The sequence below is a fragment of the Rutilus rutilus genome, assembly GCF_951802725.1.
Source record: "Rutilus rutilus genome assembly, chromosome: 1".
Classification (NCBI taxonomy): Eukaryota; Metazoa; Chordata; class Actinopteri; order Cypriniformes; family Leuciscidae; genus Rutilus; species Rutilus rutilus.
Window position 1 is genome coordinate 15,032,910 of NC_140209.1, and position 9,290 is coordinate 15,042,199.

At 36.7% G+C, this 9,290-nt stretch overlaps 1 protein-coding gene across 1 annotated transcript in view; it reads left to right on the forward strand.

Moving 5' to 3' along the window:
* The first annotated feature begins 5,260 nt into the window (after positions 1–5,260).
* LOC311291491 (uncharacterized protein) overlaps positions 5,261–9,290 on the forward strand; it is a 31,238-nt gene continuing 27,208 nt past the window's right edge. The window contains exon 1 of the mRNA XM_084410525.1: positions 5,261–5,369. The gene's annotated coding sequence lies outside the window, so the exon portion shown is untranslated. The remainder of the gene's footprint in view (positions 5,370–9,290) is intronic.

Here is a 9,290-nt window from a genome sequence, read left to right on the forward strand (position 1 = left end):
AAAGATTATACCATTTACATCAGTACTGAATCAATGAGGTGTTTTACTTGTGGGAAGTACGGTCATACAAAACTGGTATGTTCAAGGAATGAGGAGGATAACATTAATGTGAATGAGCTTAATTCTTCTGTGGAACAATTACCTTCTGCTCCGGTAAATGATGAAGGTGGAAAAACTGACTGTGACAGAATTGATCAGGTAATTGATGCGGTTTCTTTATCTAAAGATGGAGTAAGTGCGAATGAGCCTATAATGAATGAGCACGTTGATGATGTGGAACAATTTTTGAATACCGTTGTAAGTGTAGATGATAGCACAGTGAGTGCCGAATTTGAGCGCGCTGACGCAGATCTCGCCGGCGCGATCGGTGAACCGGAGCGACCAGTAGAGCGGGCTGAGCTCGTGATGCCTGACGGCGAGTTGGTCGATTCGCAGGCATCAGGATTTAGCCTGTCTCAGGGCGATGCTGGTATGTTGATGGAAGGAAGTGAAGTTCAGGTAATGGATTCTGATAGTGACACTTCTGATATAGCAGAACATATTGCTATGGAAAATTCTCAGGGAAGTTCTGAAGGGAATGGCCAGAATCTTAAATTAAAACATCCCTATTATACAGTTCGTCAAATTAATGATTTTTTAGACTATACCTTTAACCAGCGAGGACCAAAAATTGAAAAATACTTCCCAGATTTACAACTCTTTGTTGATTCATGTACAATGGCGTTAAGAAAGGCAACAATGGAGGAGCTTGCTCAGCCTAAACGCTACAGACTCAAAAAATACCTGAGCACTGTTAAAAAAAAGATTAAAAATTCGTTATAAATATTATATATGGAGTCATGATTGTCAGTTTATTTTTTTATTTTTTTTGGATATCTTAGCATTATCTTTTCCATGGCATTCATAAATATTGGATCATTTAACATCAATGGATGTCGGGATATAACAAAGAGATTTGCTCTTTTTAATTATTTACAATTAAAAAAGGCAGACATTATTATGCTCCAAGAGACTCATTCTGATTTGAGGAATCAGACACAGTGGAATTGTGATTGGAAGGGAAATATGTTAATGAGCCACGGGACTAATTTTAGTGCTGGTGTTGCTATACTCTTTTCTCCATGTGTCTGTAATCAACCAGTTATGTTTGAGATAATACCTGGTCGCCTTTTAAGAGCGGATATTATAGTTGGACAAGTAAGTTTTTCTTTTTTTAATATATATGCTCCTAATGTTGGACAAGAGCGTAAGATATTTTTTAAAAAATTGTCAGATGCTTTGTCACAGTGCCCACAGGATAATGTTGTGGTAGTAGGAGGTGACTTTAACTGCACAATAAATCCTGATTTAGATAGAAATCATGATGAACCCCATTCAGGTTCTGCAGAAGTTTTAAAAAATGTTATTGGATGTCATGATTTTGTTGATTTATGGAGAGATAGTTTTCCTGGGGTTAAACAGTATACCTGGTTAAAAGCTCAAAACTCAAAACTCAAATTCCTTGTCTGGAGCGAGACTTGACCGATTTTATGTTGCTAAGAGCAATAGTGGTAGGTTTTACAATAGCCTAATAGCACCATCTTTTTTATCTGACCACCATTATATCTCCGTAGCTGTTTCTGTCCTGTCTTCTAAAACTCAAAAATCACACTGGCACTTTAACAACAGATTATTGCAGGATCACTCTTTTATTCACTCTTTTGGCCTTTTTTGGCAATCTTGGAGAGAGGAGAGATGTAGTTTTCCTTTATTGAGTCAGTGGTGGGACATAGGCAAAGTGCATATCAAGTTGTTTTGCCAACAATATACTGCCCATAACACCAGAACTCTCAAAGAAAAAATGAGATCACTTGAAGAAGACATTCTGAGACAAAGTAACCATGGTGACTCTGCTGATTCCATTGAGAGGAATAAATTCCTTCTAAAGACTTTGTTGGAGGAGCAAGGAAAAGCAGCCCTCTTAAGGACTAGATATTCTCAATTAAATGAAATGGACGCTCCTTCTGCATTCTTCTTTGGTCTTGAAAAAAAAACCAAGAGAACATAAGTATTTCCATAAACTGAATTTACCACAGGGTGGTGTGACAACTGACCAGCAGGAAATCCGTACTCATGCACTTTCCTTTTATGAGGACCTCTATTGTGCTGAACCATGTGATCGATCAGCAGCAGAACAAATTCTATGTGATCTACCACAGTTATCAGAGAAAGATCAACTTATCCTTGAGAACCCTATATCCTTTGCTGAACTTTCTCTTGCCGTCCAGGAGCTGAGCCCTGGGAAGTCGCCTGGTCTTGACGGTCTTTCAGCGGAATTTTATCGTGCCTGCTGGAATGTGATTGGAGAGGACTTGTATGCAGTCTTTCTGGAAAGTTTTAACCGAGGGAAACTTCCAACGAGTTGTCGGAGGGCAATCATAACGTTGATTCCAAAAAAAGGGGATCTTGGGTTCCTTAAAAACTGGCGACCTGTATCACTGATCTGTGTTGATTTTAAGATTTTATCTAAAACATTGACTAATAGACTTAAAAAATATATGACAAATGTAATCCATGAAGATCAGTCATTTTGTGTACCTAAACGTACAATTTTTGATAATTTGTTTCTTGTAAGAGACATTATCACAGTTGCACAAAGACACAAATTGGACATTGGATTCCTCTCCTTGGATCAGGAAAAAGCTTTCGACAGGGTGGACCATCATTATTTGTTTAAGACCCTTGAAGCTTTTGGTTTTGGTATACAATTTATTTCTCTTGTCAAGCTACTGTACAGTGACATTTACAGTATGATACGAATTAATGGGTCTTTAACTAGGCCTTTCTCTGTGACCAGGGGAATAAGACAAGGATGTCCTCTGTCTGGTCTTCTGTACTCTATTTCCATTGAACCTCTGTTAGTTATGCTGAGGAAACAGCTGTGTGGTATTGGTGTCCCAGGTTTTCCAGAAATAGTCCCGGTGAAATTAACAGCTTACGCAGATGATGTGACAGTGATAATTAAGAGCACTGATGATGTCACTAAACTTATTTATTGTTTGAACAAGTATCAGAAAGCTACATCTGCTCGTATTAACTGGGATAAATGTGCATCCTTGTTGTTGGGAGACTGGTTGGATATAGGACCTCCGCGATTACCACAACAGTGTAGATGGGTTAAAGATGGATTTAAAGTGCTTGGTGTGTTTTTTGGGACAGCTCAATACACTGAAAAGAACTGGGAGGGATTAGCAAATCGGGTGATCGGCAGATTACAAAAATGGAGATGGCTTCTCCCACAGCTCTCCTTCAGAGGGAGGTGCTTGATTATCAATAATCTGGCTGCCTCAATGCTATGGCATAGAGTAACTGTTTTAAATCCCCCTAAGGAATTGCTTACTATCATCCAAAAAGCTTTTGTGGATTTTTTTTGGAACGGTCACCATTGGCTTATTCCTGGTATACTTTACCTTCCTGTGGCTGAGGGAGGTCAAGGATTAATACATATAGAGTCAAAAATATTAGGAATGAGATTACAAACATTACAGAGGATTATGTATTGTTCTGCTCCTTTACGATGGGTTTCATTTGGGTTGTCTATATTAACAGATTTAGGTGGGATAGGCCTTGATAAACAGTTGTTTTTAATGGAAAAGCCCTTTGAGGAAAAGGCACGTTGTTTCTTTCCTAACTTTTACATGTCAGTAATTAAATCATGGAAATATTTAAACTTTACAAGAACAGAAGATGTGCACTATGGGGTTTCAGAACCCTTGTTTTTTAATCCCCTTATAAAACTACCATCTAATTTGTCTTGTTTTGTTCCACAGTTTTTAAATGGTGGGGTCAGTAAAGTTATTGATTTAATTGATTTGACACAATGTCAGTGGCGAACTGTGTTATCACTTGCTGCACAGGTTGGAATTAAATCTCTGAGAACTATGGATAGGATAATCAAGTGTATTAGGGATGCTTTTCCCCCTGCATTAATGTCCTTTATAAATTCAGCCCTGGTAGATGGTTTTACACCTCAGACATTTCCTGAGCTGAAGGTGACCCCTAGAGATGGGAGAGTTGGGGGTAATATAAACCAGAATACATTGTTGAAGGGATATGGGGATTTGTTTTTTCATGATGTGGCAAAGAAAAATCTCTATTATATTTGTGTCAAATCTGTGCATGTTGGGCATTTGCAAGGAAAAACAGATACTAAATGGAGGGCTAAGATCTCTATTTGTGAAGAAGTACATCCATCATGGAGAGTATTGTATAAACCTCCTATCTCGAAGCGATGTGGAGATCTTCAATGGAGAGTACTTCATTGTGCTATAGCCTCAAATAGCTTGGTTTCAAAATTTAATAAGATTGTTTTATTATGTCCCTTCTGTAATGCTCATGATACTGTTTTTCATATGTTTTTTGAATGTCCAAGACTTGGTCCGATATTTGTAATACTAGAAAAGTTGATCACAAAATTAGGTTTTTCATATAGCAATACCTTGTTTATACTGGGATATAAATATAGAAGGTCATGGCAACAACAATGTGTTCTTGCCAATTTTTTAATTGGCCAGGCTAAGTTAGCCATTCTGAAATCCCACCAGTGTAAAAATGCAGGAACAGAGGTTGATATGGTTGCTATGTTCAGGTCTTTAATAGAATCTCGAGTGACCATTGAGTATACATATTACAAATACACTGATAATGTTGCTTTGTTTGAATGGAGATGGAGTGTGAGAGAGGCACTGGTGACAGTGAGTGAGAATAGAAGTTTAGTTTTTAATTGGTAAAATGTTGGTGTTTTTGTTAAATTGTTTTGGAAATGTATTTTTGTAAGGTGTTTTAAAACCCTTAATTGTTATAAATAAAAAAGGGGTTAAAAGTCTCTCTCTCTCTCTCTCTCTCTCTCTCTCTCTCTCTCTCTCTCTCTCTCTCTCTCTCTCTCTCTCTCTCTCTCTCTCTCTCTCTCTCTCTCTCTCTCTCTCTCTCTCTCTCTCTCTCTCTCTCTCTCTCTCTCTCTCTCTCTCTTCTTCCTGCATTTCAGATCCATTATTCATGTGTGCAAGGTACAGTAGGTGGCGGTAATACTTCTAAGGAGTGAACGGCCATAAAACGGAAGGAAGAAGAAGATCAGCCAATCTGCGCTTTCGTTTTGGGGTCACCGAGAGGACACTTGTTTGCGCTGACTGATAGGTTTTGGTTTCGTTTTGAGTTAGTAGTGAGAGTGAAAGGTAGGTGGCGGTATGCACTGAGAATGCAATGCGCCAAAAAACGGAAGAAGAAGAAGTAGTAGTGAGAGTGACCACGGGCAACAAACACATCGTAGATATTTCTGAAGTGCATAGTTGTCGTCTGTGTCGTTATCTGTGCATGTGTGCGTTCAGAGACATGTGAGTACCCTGGTGTAAATGTTTATGTGTATTTCGGTGCCTTAGGTTTTTTATGAGTGTTATTGTCTATTCTGGGATACTCAGTTGAAATGCAGCATGTTAGCATAAAGTTCGCTAGCATTATGCTAATACCTAGTATTATTAGTGTTACACTACTATAGTGTTTATGTGTGTACTCACCTGACATTGTACAGTTACTATCAGAGTTTTTACAATGGTTGTGTAAAAGAGAACTATGTTTTTGGGTTGCTGTTATTGAGACCCAGCAGTAAAAGGCTGTTCTTTAATTTAATAAGGAGCTATGTGTGTTATCTGGTATATTTTTTGGTTATTTGATATAAACAGCTAAAGTTACTTATTGTAGAACCACACATACTGTACACTCAAGATGACCGCTATAATCATCTGTCAATAAATCCATTAAAGAGCATTAGAGCATTTGATTGTATTCTTACCGATGCACCACCACAGTGGTCACCACTTAGGTAAAGTTGGTTTTATATTCGCACATTCACACTTTTTTGCTTAAAAACTGTCTCAATAACAAGCGCAATAAAGCACATTTTTGCTAAATAAAAGCAGCTACATGATCTTTAGGACAAAGATGGTGAACTACAACACTCTCCACAATCATTCAAAATGGGCAAATATTGTTTTAATGGCATACATGTTCACTGAACATTCAATGTGTGTGGTAAAGAAGATAGGGACCGTCTAAAAAGTTCTATTTTTTTTCCATTGTGTGCAAACAGACAACTACATTTTTGCAAAGTACAGATGTACCAGCAAATCTCTCTCACATTATGTGTTCTAATGCTATTGATTGTACTTTAGCAACAATAAAAAGTGCATTATAATGATTGTATTAAGGAAATCTGCCTCACTATACATAATGTACATAAATATTTTTAGAATAAAATTACATTAATTCACCAAAGGGATTTTTTACTATCCGAAGGTTGTAGCATGTTCCTAGTGACAACAATGACTTACTACAGGTGAAATTTTGACAAAAAGTCCCTTACTGTACGTACAGTTGACAATTTTTTTTTTTTTAATTACTGTAATTCACCCTAAGTATTTTTTCATGTTCCAAAGGCTGTAGTGCTTTCCTACAGACCAGACTGACTTACTACAGGTGAAATTTTGACAAAAACTCCCTTACTGTACGTACAGTTGACAAATGTTTTTTAAAGAATTACTGTAATTCACCCTAAGTATTTTTTCGTGTTCCAAAGTGTGTAGTGTTTTCCTACAGACCAGACTGACTTACTACTGGTGAAATTTTGACAATACCTCCCTTAGTGTACAATTATCAAACATGTTTATGTACTGAGCATATTATTACATATGTTTATTACATATGTTTATGAAATAAACTGTAAATCACTTATAGTGGTGTTTTTTTATATATCCCAAAGGCTGTAGTGCTTTCCTAGTGACCAAACTGACTTGCTACAGGTGAAATTTTGACAATACCTAATAATACTGTTTTACATAATAATATAATACTGTAATTGTTATTACTGTTTGTTTGTTTAAGGTTGTAGTACATTAATAGGGGCTACATTATTATTAACAGTAGTGACTGAACCTGTACGCATTGGTGCAGCAAATCTGACAGATAATGAACAGCAAGATCATGGAGGCATTCAAGATACTGTACAGTGCACTGTTTTATTTCTATTATCTTTCTAATTGTTCATGGAATACCACTGGGATTATACATAAAAGTTGTAATTAATTCCTCGTGGTCAGCGTAATATTTCAATTTCACCTCTTCAAAATTTTGCTGTTGTTGATCCTCTCTTGGTTTAAGTTGTATTATCATAAACAAAATATTATCATAAACCCTTTAGCTGATTGTTTTGTCAAGTACTTTTTACTTTACTATATTTTCTTTTAGTGAAGTGACGTAAAAGTTTAAGTAAAACAAATGTGTGTGTTTGAATACAATTTTTTCAAATGTTTTCAGTCAGGACTACTTTGGGTAAACAAAAATATTTAAGCAATTGAACATGTTATTTAATATTTATTCATTGCATTATGTAATTGGTTAACACACATAACTATAACTGTTAGTGGTTTGTTACATAATTAATCCTTGTCATGTTTACCAACGTGAACAGTGCCAAAGATGGTACCCAATGTATGCTGCATTGGACTATCACCAGACAAGCTACCTGAAAAAGATGCCCAATGGTTGTGCTCACTGTGTACCTTAAACAGTGGAACATCATTAAAGAATATCTGTTGAAACTTCTGCTTTATTGTCCTTGTTTCAATATGGATTACCACTGTATATCTGTATTTTGGGACTTACAGTTAAAGACCCAAGGACCAGATAGGATTTATTAAGACCAGGCGTTAGAAGTGCAGTCAATTTAAGACAAGAGTCAGAATTATAATAAATTAAAGGAAATTTTACTGAAGATAGTTTGCAGTTTCATCAGAAGTCAGCTTCAAGAATCACAAGGAGTGATTACTCCAGTGATCAAAAGTAGGCCGCTTCCCCTTACATTTACAAAAATCACAGCAATTATACCCTTCACCAAGGTCTAAGCTTTGTCATTGCTTCAGGTTGAATGATTCTGATTGGCTAATAATTAATCACACTTTTTCTACACATAGATAGACTGAAGCATATCTCCATCAATTATGCGGCTGACATTCGGACCCTGAATTTAGGCACGTCGTGACCTTCCACACTTGTAGTGATTGTAATGAATAGTAATTGGACCAGTTTTTGAGTCTGTAGGACCAACTCTATAGCGCCACCACCAGTTCAAAAATGCAACATTAAAAGGGTTATAGCTTTTGAACCCTTTGATGTAGATGTGAATGTAAATAGATGTAAAATGAAACTTAGTACACCTGATTCCACTCATTATGGTAATCACAATCAATAGCTTACAATAAGACTCTGCCCATTACAGTAGTGGCCATTTTGAAAAGTACAGTGTTAAATTTTTTGTGCTACTCCTCATTCAAATTTTGTTCAATTTTTATGAAAATTGGCTCAGATGATCTTTGGACCGAGCCACACAGAAGTGACTGAACAGATTTTTGATTTTTGCTACCGTTCCCGATATATTTTTCTCCAAATTTGACCTGTATTTATTGCCTTATGGTAGTTAGCTTAGCATGCTAATTGGTTAACATGAACCAGTAACCATTCCGGTTGTGGGTTTGAATCCTGTGTGGCACATTCCCAGATCGCAAGAGGTATTGTGGCCTTAAGTGGTGGAAAAGTTGCTTCTGTTCCAGACATGGTGCCTATATGTGAACGAAGTCGATAAATACAAAATGCAGCAAATTTATACAAAAATTATTCATTTTGAATTGCTTCTCACTTGAACTATTGGACCTTCTTCATCTTTCCAAAAACACAACTTCCCAGTGGCGCAATGATATGAGTGACAGGTATCTGACCCAGAGATAATGGGTTCGAGCCCCACGTGGCATGATTTAAAAAAATTGTGTGTAATTTTGTGTCATGTCGATTCCTTTATTATTCAACGTTGTACTAATCTTTCTTCCTCTTAATGTATGTCTTGTTCATTCTATTTTCATTCTCATCTGAACTTCTGTTCATTTTCACCTATACTTCTAAACCAGCTCTTTTTTCTTCAATTTCAGCTGTTTTTACTATTCCTGCTCTTGCTGCTGCTTCAGGGGCTTGGCCCCGTATCGCTGCTTGCAGCTATATTTTCACTTGTTCCTTAACCTGTAACCAAGAATACTAACACACACACACACAGTTTCTTCAAGATTGGATTTGGTGAGGAGGAGAGTCTTCTCAAAACATTAAGAAAACATGTTCTTTCTCTCAAGGAGAGGATACTTTAAATCTAACTGTAAAGTAAAGACTTTAACTAAGAAATGGTCTCTCAACTATAGGTTTCAATGACTCCTGAGACC